The 18320-nt window shown below is 40.0% G+C and overlaps 1 protein-coding gene across 1 annotated transcript in view; it reads right to left on the reverse strand.

Moving 5' to 3' along the window:
- Nucleotides 1–18131, reverse strand: part of LOC122612229 (neurogenic protein mastermind) — a 68349-nt gene extending 50218 nt beyond the window's left edge. The window contains exons 1-2 of the mRNA XM_043785692.1: nt 17838–18131; nt 17275–17382 (exon numbers count right to left, since the gene is read on the reverse strand). The gene's annotated coding sequence lies outside the window, so the exon portion shown is untranslated. The remainder of the gene's footprint in view (nt 1–17274; nt 17383–17837) is intronic.
- Between the last annotated feature and the right edge of the window lie 189 nt (nt 18132–18320).

Raw genomic sequence — 18320 nt, forward strand, 5'->3', positions numbered from 1 at the left:
GTCTACATGAGCTAACTTTGTTCTGTACTTAATTTTAAACGTCTTTTTGCTCAGTGAATCAGGCAAAGCTGATTAAAGCCAATAATCGCTGGCAAAACGCGAGCGGCCGTTGCGCGTTTTCTTATACACATTCGCATTCGCGTGTCTCGAAAAAGCGAGAAACAGAGAACAGTACAAAACAGAACAGAACAGAACGGAACAAAACAAAGCCAAATGGAATCGACGTCAAATCGGAATCGGAATCGGGATTGAGAGACTGACAACAAACACAACTGGCCTGCGCCGCGTCTGGCGGTTGAATGAATGACTGATGGACGGAGCAGAGCGGTTGGCACACGGCGAGCGGTTGGAGCTCGGTGGTGCTTTCGATGGCTTGGCTTTGCTTGGCTGTGGGCTTGGACGGTGCCGAGAAATCGGTGGTGCCGAGTGCGCCGAGTGGAGCTACATGGGCTCCACCACCACGGCGAACGACAGCCGACGACGAACTTTGGATGTTGCAGAGGCGCAAATGAGCAGAAAACCTTTGGCAACTTATGGCTGATGGGCGATACAGGAAGGCCTTAATAAATTCGGATTTTTATTTTCCGTTATCTTATCTTTAATTTTAAGATTTTAAAAACTAATGTGTTTAAATAATGCTTAATCCTCGAGTAACAAAAATTACTTTTATTTAAATTTATTTATTTATTTGTTTTCCCTTTTTTATCTTTTATTTATTTATATATTTCAAAAATATTATTTGAAAATTGTTTTTAAAGAATTATTATAGTTATTAGCATATTATTTAGCTATGTTTTGATTTATTTATGTTTAATTTCCAATACAATAAAAGTCTTGCCCGACTGTCCCACTTATGGAAGTCTGCCTGTATAGGCTGAGCGGCACGTGGATGAAAGGGGGTGGAACCATCGGGGTGATGCAGGCAAATTAAGCTGTAAACAAGAGGCGAGATGAGAAGGCTAAGCCAAGACCCTAAAGCCCAAACTCCTCGGCTGCAGTGGAAACTGGTTTTGGGCCTTCTGTTCAAGTCGAAAAATCGGAAACCTTTGGAAACGCCAGCGCGACTTTACTCGCGTTCGAAACAAAAACAATAATCCACTCGCATACAAGCGAACGGCGGTTCGGCCGAACCGAATAACAGGCGCGCAGCAACTGCAGGCGGAGAAAGCGGCCGAACGGGAGAGTGGGTGGCTGGGGGAGCGAGAAGGCAACTGGCGAGTGCGAATGAGCGAGACAGCAGGGCTGTTGCCTCGGCGCGAGAAAGCAAGTTATGTTATGGAGTGTACAGAACAATGTTGTAAACGAGTGAGCGCAATTGAGTGAGTGAGAGTAACCGAGTGAAAGAGCAACGACAGAATCTCACGACACGGAATCTCACGGAAGAAAAAAAAAAAGGTCAGCGATTTATAGAAGAGCGATTTGTTTGCTATTCTTTGCTAATGTTGTTATTGTTATCGCTACTGGGTTTAATTAAAAACAAAACTCCGTTAACCCATTGAGGTAGGTGTCAAGTGGAACGGAAAGACAGCTGAATAAGACGAAAACACACGTAATCACGAAATGCTTCTCATTTACGGAAATTTGAAATCAGCGCAAAAAACTCTTAAATGTTCAGAAATTCCGTATAAAGTAATTACCTTTTATAAAGAAATTGCGTACTAAATATTTTTTTATAATTTTTTTTGTCATGGCTGGGTTTTAATTTAAATTCAAATTAGTTTTAAGCATAAACATAAAATAAATACCGTTTCATATTCATTAAACCAAATTCTCTAGTGATAGCAAGATAAGAAAAGAGTTCGGTCTTCAAACAAGTAAAATTATCGAGAGCCGGACCATTCTTAAGGGGATTGGAATTGTTTCTTGGGACATCATTAATTTTCGGCCGCGAATTTCGGAAAACCGTTTTTACCCGAAAAACCGGAGCGCAGAGGGAAATCGATAAAAGCCGCAAAATTGTTATCCACATAAATTCTTAAGAAAAGACACTTTCTTGAGAAGCAACAGTTTTATGAACCTTATGATTATTTCTGTTAATGTCTCAACATTAACAGCGAGTGAGATAACTTATGCGGAAAAACTGCGAAGTGAATCAGTGTCAGAGAAACATATTTCTCGGTACATTGGAAAGCAAATTAAAAATTAAGAAAAACTTAAGAAGTATTGTATACTTTTATAAAAATGTTACTAAATATTTAAACAAAAACATAATAAAATTTCTTGTTTAAAAGACCTTTTATAATCACATCTCTTTAGATCTTATAAATTATTAATTGATACTGAATAAATTCATCTTCAGCATTTAGTGCTCCTCAGTTTTGAAACTAAATCCAGTACAATTTTATCTCACAGATTTTTACCCAATGATCTCAATTCCAAATAGAGCGCCAACAAAAGAGAGCACTACATTTGTATACACACGCAGTAACAGTTTTAGAGTGAGAGAGAAAAACACGACGCTCCCCTGTTAAAGCTTCCGTGGGACTTTAACATCGACCGGCGGACACGAAAACATTGCAAAATCGGCGCGAATTAAAAAATCGCCGGCGACGACAGAAACGCGACAGAAACGGACGGTAGTCCGTCTCGCGTTTCTCGCAGCGCCCAAAACCGAAAAACAGCGTGCGGCATTTGATGCGGAATCGCATTGAATCCGAAACAGAGCCAGAAGTGAAACGGCGGCGACTTACGTCGCGCGTCTATCGCAAAAACGAACAGGCGCCCAGCGGCGGCAGCAGGCCGATTCCGGTGCGTTTTTAGCCGCCGCTGTTAGTGCTCAAAACGGTACAAGACAAGAGCGAAGAGAGCGAGCGAACTATTTTATTTTGTCTCCATGCGCAAGTGTGTGTGCGTTTGTGTGAGTATGCTGTGAGCTCCACAGAAAACTATTTGTACACAGAAATTGAAATTCAAATTTGATTCACAATAGCATTGATGGCGTTTTTATGAAACGTAATAATAAGTAAGACAAAGTTTAATGTTCTAATAACTTAGCCGCATGCATAAGGAGCTTGAATGCAGAATTGGATTGATTATTCAAACTGTACAGAAAATAAATTGTATTTTAATAGTATTGGCGGAGTTGGGATTGCATTGCATTGTATTGTTTTTATCAATAAAAATGCTTATAAAAAACAAACCTAGGAACAATACAACTTTTTCAACATGTAGCCAGAAATAGTATTAATAATTATGGCATTTGCATTTTAATAATAAATTGACGTAAGCATCGAAGCTGCTTATATAATTTCATGCAGTACTATTTTATCTGTTAATCTGATCATAAAACGCCCGTCAGCATTGGAATTAATGAATTAATTTGGTAGCTGCAAAAACCGCTTGCGTTTCCAATCGCAAGCCGAAAAAAAATGCGGTTTTAAACGCGAGCGGCGAGAAGATACATTTTATTGCAAATGGAGAAGCGGCGAAGATGGCTGAAAGTCGTCGGCTGGCTGAAACGTCTGTTGGCCCATGAGAAAACGACGCCAAACAAAATGGTGCCGCCTCCAATGACGAAAGCGACAAGCCAACTAACTAGCCAAGTTACTAACAACCAACGACTAACGACAAACGCAACACAAAGAGAACGACAAACGACGGCGGCGGCGACAAAAAGTCAATTTTATCGGAAACTAACAGGCTGCAAGCAGCCGGAGAAAGCAAATCAAAGCTGGGGCGGAAAAGCCAAGGTGGACTTTCCACTTTTCGTTTGGCTGGCCTGGAAAAGCTCTCTTTCTCTATTCCTCTATGGCTCGGCAGCGCTGGGCGCCTAATCCGAATTGCGAGAAAGATCCGCTTTTCGAGCCAAAAACCATCGAATAGCCCGGCAAGCACACAGCTCGCACAAATTTTCCGCCCAGAGCCACGCCCCCGAAATTCGGAGTGCCGCCCCCCTGGATGTCCGGGCCAAAATCCAAGCCATCCGGCCGGGACAAAGGCGAGTGGCAGACTGAGGGAAAATCGAGGAAAATTTTGAAGCCAAACCGCAGAAAGCGCTCGAGGAAAGTAGATGGGTATGCTGCTTTCGCAGGGGGTGGGGAGCGGGGGGTGGTAGACATTCGAAAAGGGGGTGGTGCTTGGGTGGAGAGTACAGAACCAACATCTCCGTGCAATTAACTTGATTGTCTCTGCACATGCGCATTGTGGAAAACTCCAATCGTGTACTATATTTACCCAAATGCTATCGTATTAGCATTGGCTTTCCCATAAACTGTGCAGTTTTAGCGATTTATGGTCAAGCTGTTAAAGTTAATAAATATATAAATTAGGTGACTTTTTGGGAAAAAAAAATAGGCTATACTTCCATATAAATATAGCAACCAAGAGTATTATTAGTTACGCTAATTGGATTATTTGTTTTCTTTCTTTATAAGTTTATGTGCTAAAACACTAAACTTCAAATTAATTATAATTAAATAGTAATATAATCCTAGGCCAGAACCTAATCTTTTATTTTGCAAACGTGCTTGAAATGAAATACCACCCGAGTTGTATAATTAAAATTGATAAGAAAACGAGCGAAAGTATATTATTTGCACAAGCAGCTCTTTATAACCGGAAATTGCATCTCTGGCTTTCCTTTTCTCAGCTAAATTCTGATTCTATAGTATATCATTTCGAAAAGTAGATAGCACATTGAATCGCAGGATTTTAGTTCACACGCAGGGCGAAACCGCAAGCATTCGCCCTGATGTATAAATAAAAATCGAGGAAAGCCCACAAGTAGATGCAAATTGTTGGCCAGCTGCAGCTGCAGCAACAACAGCAACACATCAGCAGCAACAGCAACTTCGCCTCCAGCAACATCAAACGGCAATCGCAGCAACAACAGGTCCCGAAACAGATGTCGTGCGATTCCTTGTAGAGTAGGGCATGGTGGGGCTGAGTGGAGTTGGGGAGTATCTTGCAACAGCTGCAACATGCAACATTATCGTCGATGCTGCTGCAACATTGCAGAGGGCGCCACTGTTGTTGTTCCATGCCACCAGCGATGCGGCGCTCAGAAAATCCAGCCTGCCGGTACAGTGGTAAAATGCTAAAGTGGCAAGTGCCCCACCAGCGGGATACACAACACACAACACACACACATGCACATACACACACTCTCATGAAGAAGGAAAATTCGCAATAAGGCAACAACACAGTACGAAATACAAGCCACAACGGCAACGGAACCGGTTGTTCAAACTAGCACAAAAAGTAGTCGAGGAAAAAGAGGAGACCACTGTATGTATGGCTACTCCTTCTGAGCTCCCAATCTCCAAGAGCCCCAACTACAACTCGGCGATTTCTCGAACATGCCGGGCACTTACTTCATTACCTGCTACTGAAAACCTAAGATACTTCGCAGGATTCAAGGGATTCATGTGATTTTTAACACGACAGATACTCTTGGATGCTAAAAGTAAGCAGTGACAGGAATGCAAAGTACAATATGAATCTTCAATAACTAAAGAGTACGTTATGTTTACGTTCTGTTTAAACAATAAAATGTTCAATATTTGCGGAAGTCATGTGATGTCTTGAAAATACAATAAGATAAGGGGTTATCGAGGGGTCATTATGTTCCTATAATTATGTTGTTATCAAATGGGAACGTGGACGCTGCGAATTTATTTCTTACAGCACATATACTCGTATATTGCTTATAGCACAATTTTCCAGCAGTTCTCGATGGTTAGTGCTTTGAATTTGTTTGTTTGCCCAGCTATGTATCATATAGGGACGCACTCCTCTCGACTCGCTGGAACCCGTCTCTGCACAGCTGCCTGCACCCATTTAACCCATGTTGTACAACAATTTAACGGCCAACCACTCGCTGAGGCTCTTCTGCATTCTGCTGCTCGAATCTTCTGCTCGCAGGGGTGACTTTCCACGGGCGGAATGGACGGAAAACCCATAAAACGAATAGGACAATGAATAAATGCCTGACTGCCTGCCAACTTTAATTAATTTTCTATTTCTGTTTTCATGCCACACGATTGCCGAGGAGCGTACCACTTTTCAAACGATTCAAAATTATTCAATACGTTCACGGGGTTAAAGTAAGTACATATACATATTATAAATTCGATTATAGACTGTCAGCCCTTGAAGCCTTTGCATTATTATATAAAGTGCTTGATAATACTGGGCAATAAAACGAAATGCTCTTACTTTGATCAGTTATCTACAAAGTATCCTGAATACCGGTTCTTAGCAAGAATATGCCATATATTGAAGCGCTCCTGAGGACTTTGGCCAACATACATTTGTGTGGTGGTACTTAAATGTAAATGTACCTGGGCAGGTGCGAGTAATCCGCGAAAGACTCAGTGCGGAACGAGGCATGAAGAACAGTGCCTGTCGCTCGTATCCTCCAAGTCGAACCCACAATTGCTCTTCCGGTTCCATCCCTACCCATCCATCCCTCCTCCCCTCATTTTGTGCCCCAGAATTAACCCCTCAATCGCCTGGCCCGCTAATGAAGTCTTAAATTGTCTGTCGTTTCGCAATGCTTTTTGCTAAATTAACAAACAGCGCGCGGAAAACTATAAAAAAAGGAAAACAAATAAAAAATTAAACGGGGTCCGGTCTCTGCTTTACCCATCTGCCCCACGCCCCCCATCCCCCATCCCCCTCACCACTCCCCAAATCCCCTTTTATATTGCGCTTAAATATTTATGAGCTACACGTGACGATGGCTGAAAGCCATGAAATTGTCGCTAAGCGATGAGCTGAAAACAAATAAAATTATAACATTTAACTCGTGGAATAACTTGAAAAGTTATATTTACTAGTTTTCATAAACAGCATTAAAAATAACGACTGTAAAAGATTTACACATTTAGTAGAAGCTTTATCATAAAAATGCTAATAATTAACATTATACCATCGCTTTTTCTTTTTAGATAATAACTTCCTACTTCCCAACTTTAAGCTTAAAGGTAAAAATTAGAGAACATCCAACATATTAATTAATTAATAAATGTGGCCCATCTTACTAATACATGTTGAAGATGATTTTCCAAGTACGAAATGCCATTCAGACAGTCTCGTGCCCACAAAACATTTTCTAGTTTTCTATTTATTTTGTTTTATGGGCGCGAAAGTTGATTAACGTTAATTAATTCATGCTGCGAGTGGCGTTTATATTTGAACAAATTGGAACTAAAGATGTTCGAGATGTTCGAGTGCCCGGAAATGCGCACACACACACATACGCACAAGATGCAAACACACAGATACAATGTTTGACCCAGTAATTAAGGCGTGTTTAGCAGGCGCATTTCATGAGGCTAATTAATGAAGTTCAGTCCATCAGCATGCAGCTTCATATCGCCCTCCCGCTCACCATTTCCCATCTCTTTCCACTTGGCAACCTGTTTTCCCTTGGTCTTGTGTACACAACAAAAGCAATTTCAGGGAAAACATTTCTCTCCCATTTTTCTAGTATTTTTCTTTTCTCTATTTTCCTCAGTTACTTAGTAGATGCAACCAAAAACGCTCCAGGCTCGTAAGCGCAAACAAATTAAACGCAGCAAAGGCACGGGGAAGATGCACAGAAATACAGTAAAACTTGTCGAAGAAGAACAGTCTAAGCCAACGTTTAGAGAAGTACATACATACATATGTATACGCCATAAACGATTCAAGTATGTATCCTAATATCTGATGCATAGATATATGACTTAAGTAAACATTTCGTTTTTTTGTGAAATATGTAAATGATAAAAATACTAGGAATGAATGTTTCAATACAATTTTGTATTAGTATTGATTTAGAAACAAGTAAGATTTGCTTTAATATTGTCTTATAAAATTAGATACATGGCGAAATATTTGTGAATAATAGGTAATTATAACTTTTTTCATGATTATACATAAGTTTGCGTTATGCATAAGGACCTAAATGCTTTATGGTTATACCAATAACGTATTGATAGCGAAAGACTTCATAGATTGCAAGTTAAAAGCTTTAAATTGTACATATTTCATCAATTAGGTAGTTTCTAATTTTCAAAGTCTCATTTGTGTAGCGAATTACAATAATTTGTCAGTGCTTAGCTTAGAAAACAGTGATCCTTGTTTGCCAAAGTATTCGTTTTTAGTAAAGAAGTTCGACCCCATTTTTTAAAAACCGATGACAGCAACAAAAATCGAAGGGAAGCCGCACAAAATGTCCAACAAAACAGCGACGCCGGCAGCGCAGTAGCAGCGCAGCAACAGAGGCGGCAGCGTGGGAGTTTCGTTAACAGCTGTACCCCAAAACTCTCGCACTCTCTTTTGTTCTCTCTGCACGTAACAACATCCCTGCGTCACACGTTGTTATTGGTGTTGCTGTAGTTCCTGTCGGCGGTTGCTGTTGTTGTTGCTGCTGCTGTTGTTGTTGGTGCTGTTGTTGCTGATGTTCCTGCGCTGCTGCTGCCTAAGTTGTTGTTGGCTTTTTGTCACAGGTCGTTGCACTACCAATACCCATGCAACAAAGAGAGCGATGTACGCTGTACAGTGTGACACATGCAGGCCGCTCGGACGGCAGTCGTCGACAAAAGCGAGCAACAACAGCAACAATAGCGCAGCATCAGTCACCCCCTATGCGCCCTACAACGTAAGCCCCTGACCATCCAAAAACTCTATAAGTGATGCGAATTTATCTCTGTGAGTGCGGCATCTACATAGATAAAGGTATATTTATTCTGCACAGAAATATTATTCAATTCTATTCAAACCTTTTATACATATTCATTAACAGCTGTTAGTTAAATACAAAGCAAAACAAACGAAATGTTAGTTAACATAAGATATTATGTTTATTTTTTTAAAATTAAAGCTATATTACTTAAAGCATCTATTACTTTGTAATATATCAATATTTTCAGTCATTTTCAGAGGTTAATAAGCCACTACTTAAATAAAAGCTGAAAATCAAGCACTCAATTTTAAACTATGCTAACATATAGATAATTAAGGTCAAAACCATAAATTATATATCTCCACCAAAGTCTGAACATCATTCCAACGACTCAATAAAGTAGTGAATAGTAAAGTCCACGTGCTTCACACCAATTTTATTGTAATTTTTATATGCCTGCAAAGTACGCACAAATAGCGATAAGAAAACTTTCCACAATAACTGAGAAAAGTGTATTGACATTTCGATCATTGTTGCTCAAGACCTGTTCGCACCTCCCAACTGCCCCATAAATTGACAATCTTGGAAATGGAAATTTCCTTTGCCAATCTTTTAGCTGAATTCATTTGCTTGGAAATGCAAATGCACAAGGGTATAAAGAATTCGGCCATAAATATGTAATGAATCAAGTGGCTGCAGCTTCCCATTAAAAATGCCCAATTAAAACCAAGTGGAAATCTTGCTGCGAGATCAAGGAGTTATTTTCCCCATTAATCCTTTCGAATATATTTTTTTTGGGGGGAAACTGGTGAAAAACAATTTTAAAGAATATAGTCAAGTGGTACCAAAAAAAATTGTTGTGTGATTATTTTGTGTATCTCGCGGGGCATAAAAGAAAAGCATTCAAATGAACTTTCCTCGCTGGTGAGGTTGTTGTGTTGTTGTTCTTGTTGTACGTGGCACAAGTGCGGCCGCATGCTCAAGCACACACCCATACACCTAAAGAAGGAACCAGAAAACGTGTTGAGTGGCAAAAAAGAATAATAATAATAAAAAACAAGAATGAACGCTTTAGCGGAAGCGTAGACCAACGAGATACCCGCTAGTGTTACTGACAGTTTGCAAACGCAGCTCCTTAGAATCTTTTCTCACTAAAAACTTAATGGCAAGAGTGTAAAATGTGCATTCGGAATGTTTAAGAAAGCCATTTAGAATTAGAGGAGCACACTTTACTACCACTAAATTGTTAAGGACTTGTCAGGATTGTCAGCATACCTTCAACTTCCTTTACATTGATAATTACTGATTACATTTTATTATCGACTTTCAATCCGATTGATTTTAATGATCAATCATGAGTTCTTTCTCGCTTACGCCAAACCAATATACCCTACGTAATGTTCGTGTGCCAGGTATAAAATCAAGTAGAGAATACCAAACAAAAACAAGCCAAACGGAGATAGGGCTCTTTCTGTCTAGCAAATTTCATATTCAACATATTCCCCACCTTTTTCACCCTTTTTCCAGGCAATTTGATTTTCGCAAAAGTTGAGTGTTTCCCCAAAAACATTCTGTTTTCCCCGCATCCCAATTTAAAGTTTGTGATTTTAAATGATTAATGCTCCAGTCAAGATTTCGTACAATGATTGATTAATTAACGTTGACAACCCAACGGCAAAGAAAACAAAAATTGCCGACACACGCACACCCTTTCCATAAACACACACACACAAGCACAAGCACAAAGGCGGTCTCTTTCGGTTGTCCAGTTTTCCAAAACTTCTTTTTTTAGTTAATAAATTGACTTCCATTTTCGTTACGGTCTTTTCTTATCCCCCTCTTCCATCTACATGATATTATTGTTGTTGCCGTTGCGTTTCCCACCCAAAAGCATTTTCCTATGAAATCTGAAACGATGGCTCTGCGGACGTTGATGTGTGTGTGGCCAGGTTTTAGCCTTGATTGATTCGAAACCGAGTTTAGTTAGCCCGAGAAACCGTAAGGGGTAGTAGAGATCAATGCACAGAGAGAAATCAATGTGTTCTACATTGATACAACTGTAGCACAAATCATTTTACTTTTGCTATCAACAAAAATAAATGCAGTAAAGCGACCTTGTTTTTAACTTACAGGAGTTGTAGGATTTATGACATGAAACATGGTTACAATTATTGCTCTAGATTTTCTCTCAGTGTTCATATTTCCTTTGCAGTTTGCCACTGCCAATCGCGTCTCTTTCTCACCTCAATTTCGAGCCATATGTGCGTGTGTTTGCAAAGGTGTACACGCAATTAATTATGTTGACAACTGACATCAATTGAAACGCTATCGGAAGGCAATCATCAAACATTAATCGAATGTGACATTCGGCAGGCAATTCTGAACTTTGCTTTTGTTCTCCAAGAATCCCAGTTGCTCCTTATATGTAGGTATATATACATGAATATATGCATGGAAAGTGATTTTCCTGCTTAGACAAATAATGCTTTGCATGACTAAGGTCGATTTTCAGACATGTAAAGGATATTTAATAGATACGGTTATTTGCCTACTGAAGTAACGTGTTTCAAGTGGTTTGGTACTTATTCTACCATTAACTTTATTGATAACAATTAAAATTACATATGCTAGTGGCAAGTGTTTCAGTTTATATGTTTATTGCTTTCTCCATTCAGTTATAAAAAGTTGAATCTTCAAACTATGAATTAAGATGCCTTATGGCATTGCATTTACTAAAGCATGAGGTGCCTTTTGTTGAAGCCAAGGAACAGTGAATATTTACGAGTGACGAGCCATTTTACAAAGTCTCCCCAAATCGTATGTACCCATAAATTGGTACTTATATACAATCGCTGTATAAGTGTGCCACTACATAAATAGATTTCAGTACTGGATTGTTTATACATGCGCATATAGAATATATTCCCTTATCGGTTCCGTTCTCCCGAAGCGGATCGTACGACCCCAAAAACGGGGGGTCTTGATTCCAACTGGCCCCAGATGAATCGAAGACGGATCTCATTACCTGAAACGCTCGCATTGCATATTCAACAAGATGACTACCAGTTTGTGGCTTGCGACAGATCCCCACCAGATACGCCAGCTACCCCAGATACCTCAGTTATCCCCGCTATATCTGCCCGATCAACGACCTCTCCCACCCGCGTTCAAAATTCCGTGGGCCAGACAATGGGCGGCCATTCATCTTTACGTAATTTCGATATCAGAGTAGCGGCGCAGCGCAGCGCAGCGCAAACAACAAACAATAAGAAGGCAACACAAAATTGTTTCTTTGAAACAAAAGCACGAAAAAAGTGAAAGTCTAATTCAGCCACAGGGCGACCTAACTAACACAAACCCCGTCGAGTGAAGAGGGCACCGCGGACTTAGGCGGCTATAGTAATTATGGCTACGCCAAGTGAACTTAATGAGTGCATTTATAAGGAATCTGGAAATTCACTCTATTCTTCGGGGTTTCACTGGCTGTTTCCACCGCCAGCGTTCCCAGCCCAGCGTCACAATCGAAAGTATCTCGGCATTTTATGGATCTACAATTGTTGCCAGATGTTTTAAACCAGTTTATTTGCCAAAGCCAATTCGAAATCTATAAAAATGTTTATTTATATACTATACAGACAATCGGTGTACACATATATCTACATACGTGTTTATGCGGTCCATATGTGCAGGAAATTCGATGTCGAGGCGATGCGAGAAAGAGAATATGTTTAGACACCAAAATTTAAATAAATTTTATATAAAAATGCGATAATCACTGCCGCTGATTTTTTGTAAAACAAAGAAAGGCAACTGCTGTAGGCGACTTTTCATTGCTCTCACAGTAAAATCGCCTAAAAGTGAGAACCAAAATCCTTTTTTATGGAGAACAAAGCACTGCGAGTTTGTAATATTAACAAAATTAAGCATTTTAAAAATAATTTAATTAGATGTTGAGCTAACAAACCGTAATAATTTATTCAAATGCTAGTAGTGTATTAAAACAGAAAGTAAAGAAACAAATTCCCACGCGTCATATTGAACCAACAAAAGCATCAGGAGTAGAAAAAGCTGCGAACCAAGTTAACAGGTTAACAGCCAACTGCTTTGGTTTGATTTCGACGGTTTCTGCTTTGGCTGGGAGCTAATTAAAAATGCATTCGACTTGGGCAACTAAGGCGACAACAACAAACAGGGCCGGCCAAAACAGCAGTTTAACCAATTAGCATGTGAGGGCCAACTAAAAAGGCAAACAAATGGATGTAATGAGATGGGCGACTTTTCGATTAGCCGAGCACAAATGAAAACCACCACCCGCAGCCACCCCGTTTTTACGAATTTACGAATTTTTGTACTTTTTTGTACTCTGCCTGATGCGGAAGATTGCCTAACTAACGGACCGGAAAGTATCTTAAGCAGAGCTGAACAGAGCAGAGTATCTGGCAGATGCGTAAGCGTGCCGGCAGATTTTCGATTCTTCACTCGGCACCCGAACTGAAAAACTGATTTATATTAACCCGAAAAAAGCAAAGAATCTCAAATCTCAAATGAATTTATACTACGACAAAAGGCAACGCACGTTTGATGTTGTAGATACATTCTGTTCATGTTGTTGCCGCTGCCGCGACGCAAGTACAGCGGAAAACGGCGAGCAAGTACAAATACGAGTACGAGTACGAGTACGAGAGTATCTCTCGGGTTTTTCGGACGTGGACGTACGAGTATCTGGGCATGAGTATCTGGTTCCGCGACGCCACTCAGCACGTTCATTATGGCATTTTGTCAGAAACAAATTTCAGAGTCGCTCTCGCCCCGAAAGTGTGCCTGTATCTGAATCCGTATCCGTATCTGTATCTGATGTATCTGTATCTGTGCTTCTGCCGTTGCTGTTGCCTCTGCTGTTGTTGTTGCTGCTGTTGTTTCTGCTGCTGCTGCTGCTGCGGTTTGTTGCGCGATAAGCATACGGATATGTCAGTTAATTATTTGTTTATATTTCGTATTGCCTCGCTCTCTTAAACTGTACATACTCGCCCCGTTTGTTCATGTGCGATGTACACATTTCGTCGCCATCGATACGCGTTTATGTGGTCTAGACTCTAGAGTCTAGACTCTAGCGCTAAGGAGCTCTACATAAAGAGCGCTATGGCTAGATGTGTATATGGGCACATCTGTATCGTACATTTCGCATATGATTTTCTGCTGATTAAGGCAAAAGCAAACACACTCGGTCTACAATCCAGTGGAGTCTGCTTGATCGCACTGTTTGCGATTGGTTTCCAAATGGGTGCGATGCCTCATGTTCCAAACATCTCGAGATTATTTTATACAAACGAATTCAAGTTTAAACTTGAGTTGTATAGATATTTTCTTTCGTAAAGTAATCCTTTTATAATTGTTTAGTTTCAATTGATTAATGATCAACGATGAGGTTTTTGCAATGCTTAGAAACATTTGTTTCTAAGAATAGTTTTTGGATCAATATTTGGGTTTGTATTATTTTTACTTATTATTTGTTTACTTATTAAAGAAATGTTTTATTATTAAAGAAATGTTAAGTTTATGAGAAATAAATAGTGATTTGAAGAAATGTATTTCCCGGCTATCAATTTCAAATAAAACGTTCAGTACCAGGAGCCAGAAATGTTTAAGTAAATTGATATCCGCATCTTTGGTCGGAGCAGCAAGTGCAGCTGCCACCGCGAATGTTGCCGCAGCAGCAACATCCGCGGCAACATTTACAGCAGCCGCACCAGCAGCAAGAGATGCAGTGGCAGCAACAGCGGCAACATGTACAGCGGCAACAGCAGCAAGTTGTGGCAGCAGCGAAACAGGCGATAAGGAAGAAAGCATAGGCGACCAATGCGAATGGGGGAAAATGGCTGGAAAACCGGTGCAGAAATGCCAGTCGCCCTCGCCGTCGCCCTCGCCGTCGTCTGTGTCTGTGTCTGCGTCTCGGGCTTTCGCGAAAGATTCGCTGGAGTGTTGCTGGTGCAACAACTTGCAACATGCGACTACTGCACAATCGTGCGGTGAATGCAGCTGAGCGCCTGCTACAATGCAGCGACCGAACACCTGGAATGGGGCATCCACCTTCGGGATAGCCCGGACTCTCCAGCAACAGCTCCAGCTCCAGCTCCAGCTGCAACTCCATCCGTATGAGTCCCATCGTCAAACTCCCCAAAATGCGAGTCCCAAGTTCCATCTGCACTCGCATTCCCAGTGTCTCAGGTTGCGATTGCCCGCTTTTGAGGGCTGTTTTGCGGCAGCAGGGATGTTTCACTCGAGGGTTGGGAATCCAGATATATTGGGTATTGGACCCAAGCCCAAGCACACAAGACGAAAAATAAAACAGCAAACTGTGGGTGAGGCCGCGCTGCTGCACAGGAGAAAAACCCGAAAAAAAGCGTACAACAAAAGCTCAGCCAAAGCGGAAACCTGTTTTGGCCATCGAGCAAAGTGAGTTGAGTGAGCAAAGAGTTAAGTTGAGCAGCAGCATTGACCCCAACTGACTCAACGACAAAATATGCCACAGAAAAGGATGGCAACAGAGCGTCGGACAGAGACGGCAGACGCACAGAAGGAGATGGAGTTGAAGACTGGAGCCTCGGGAGATCTTTCGTATCCGAATAAATGCAGAACATGGTGCGAAATATTTAATACAAAAATGCTGAAAAGGAGTTTGGCCTGACAAAATAAAGCACCACACCAAACCGAGTACAGTGAAGTGTTGTTAGCTGAAAAAGCCCATATTCAGTTTTCAATAAAATAACATTAATAAACAGGACCATCTTCTTTAAATTAAGATAGTACTAAAGGAACCACTCGCAATTTCAACCTAAACATACTTAAATTCTACAACAGCTTTTAACTAAATAAGTTATCTTCAGTATAAAAATGTGAAGTATATGAAATTATCAAATGAAATTATATTTATTCTTTCAAGGCTTATCTTAATACACATAATTTCAGACCCGCAATGGATTTCTTTTAGAATTTAAAGTCGAATAATCGTATATCCGGTTTCATAACTTTTGTTAGTTTGATAAAAGGTTTGTGTTTTAGTGAACTAAGACTTTAGTTCCAAAATCTAAGCATGTTTGTTACAGAAACTTCCATGGTCTGCAGTTCGCCATACAGAGGAAAACCTGTAGCTACCAACTGCAGCAGACGAAGCGAGGTGAGGCCAAGTAAACCTGTTTACAGTTCAAACTTCGCATTCGATATATTCGATGTGAACTCTTTTTTGTTGTGCCATAGTAAGTATGTTCGTCTGGCAGGTTCTGGGGCCGCTTCTTCTTGGCCAACCGAGTTGTTTTAAGCCACCTACGAAGTCGAAGCTTAGGCCGGGTTATCTTCAGCTTAATTGGGTCATTCACACGCGCCACTTGCCCGTCGATAGAGATGGATATACGTCTCCAGAGGGAGATAAAGATACAGCTGGAGACACTGCTGAAAAACACACACAACTTTTTCAGCCTAGCAACAACTTCCGGTGTCTCAAAGACGAAACGAACAAGAAACTAAAGACGAGGCATACATTACATGTTAGACCACTCGAAGACGTACATATGCGAAGACGGGGGCACAACAAACGGCGGCGAACAGAGGGAGATACACGTATGTAAAAAAAAAAGGAAAGACAAATAACACTGTTTATCAAGTGATGAAAAGCATTTAAAATGTCGAGTATGCCAGGTATTGTGCTTAAATGCATTCCCTTCGTCGCTCTTCTGTTGGAATGCATCTGATATTGGAAAGGAGAATATTCAAAAGATCTAAGCAAAAGATCATTACTACTAACTTCCTGTTATATTATGACAGTATTATTAAGTAGTTTTACAAAATCTCAAGATTAAAGATTAAAAGATCAGAATACTTCATTTTAATATTTATCTTGTTTTTTGTAGTTATAAAACACAAAAAAAAAAGATGAAATGTTTCGTATAAAAAGTACTAACGTATGATGATAATGTTAAATAGCTCTATAATATTCAACAGAATTTAACTACTCCATGCCCAACTAATAACAGATGAAATATTTCTCGAATTGGAGAAAAAATTTTCGAAAACAGAAAATTCTAGTATCTTACAGATTGAACGAACGAAACAACGGTAGTTCTCTCCCACACACAATCGTTTCTACCTACAAGGATCAAACAAAATCAAAGGATGAACGACGAAGAAGAAGCAGAGAGAGAGAGAGAGAGAGAGAATCAAAGACAGGGCAAATACAAAAACAAAGTCATCAGTCCAAAGACAAAGGCAAATAAATGGCCGTAAAAACTCAACCGACAACTTCTGGATGTGCGAGGGGGACGGCAAGATATGTGCATCCATCATTTTCTAGGCGATGCAAGCAAAAGCAATAGCAACAACCACAACAAACTGCAGTTTAGGCTTAGGAAATTATTTGGCAATTCCAAAGCCTCACAAAACTGGTCTTGTTCCATTTTTAAAAGCCGAGCTTCGACTCAAGTTGCCTCAAGCATAAAAACATCAATCATACGAAGTTCTACACGAAAAGCGCTTCAAGGTCTTATCAACATCATAAGAAAAAAAGGCATTTCAAAACCCGAAATAGAACTGGTTTTGAAATGCAAAAAGCCACCCACACGAAAATAAAACGCTATAAACTAATTAGGCGATAAGAGCGTTAGCTTACTTACCCAGAAGCTGTGCTGATAATCCAACTTGATTTTGATTTCCTTTGATTAGCCCTTACTTGTGTTGTTATTTCAATTTAGCACCGATAAATGCTTTGAATTTTAATCCAACTGCAACAACAACAAGAACGGCACAATTTTATTAGCTGGCCAATGCAACAACAATCAAAAGAGCACAAACTCTCTTCGCATGCCTTTGTGTGTGTGCAAAAATCAAAACAAAACACGGCAAAAACACTTAAAACTCAAAGAGAGAGAGAGAGAGAGCGAGAGAGTGATCCGCTTTGCTTTTGTTTTAGTTTTTAGTGACTGCAACATGTTGAATGTGTTTGCCCTAACGGTAAATGCTAGTGCTGCAATTTAAAAATCCTCTGCTCGTCTCAAATTGAAAATAAACAATTTAAAAGCGACAATTTTCCTTTGCAACACAAAATCCACAATCACTCACACGCACACACACACACACAAATATATATATATACAAATATATATAAGCGCACACCTTTGCAAAGGACGCTGTTGAGGGTTGCATTTTATGTTAAACATAAAAATTATTATTTGCTTACTTTGATCTCACAATACACTGTTAGGAATTTTCACTGTTATGTTATTTATATGTCAGCATAAAACCGGAAAAATTAAACACGACATCTGAACAAAAATAAAAGAACGCCGCCAACAAAATTGTTTTGATGTTTAGTTTGATTTATTTTCACTTTTATATAAGCCATTTGTTAGTTCAATTAGCATGCACTTTGAGTTATTTGGTACAGTGTATTTTTTACGAGAGTTCTCGACAATTTTCGAGCGCTAAAACAAAGAAACCGCGCTCGACGTTAAAAACCGCGTCCGACTGCCGCTGTTTTTTTGTTGTTTTGAGAGGCGCTAGTGGTGGAACAAAAGTTGGGAAAACATCGATGAGGCTATCGATCAAGCGATGAGTTTTCCCTCTGATGTCTACGATGTTTTTGTGTCGAATGTCCGGCAGCTCTCTTTACTTAGTCACAGAAGTTAAATTTTATTTAAAAAGCATATTTTAAAATTAAGAA

The sequence above is a fragment of the Drosophila teissieri genome, chromosome 2R, assembly GCF_016746235.2.
Source record: "Drosophila teissieri strain GT53w chromosome 2R, Prin_Dtei_1.1, whole genome shotgun sequence".
NCBI lineage: Eukaryota > Metazoa > Arthropoda > Insecta > Diptera > Drosophilidae > Drosophila > Drosophila teissieri.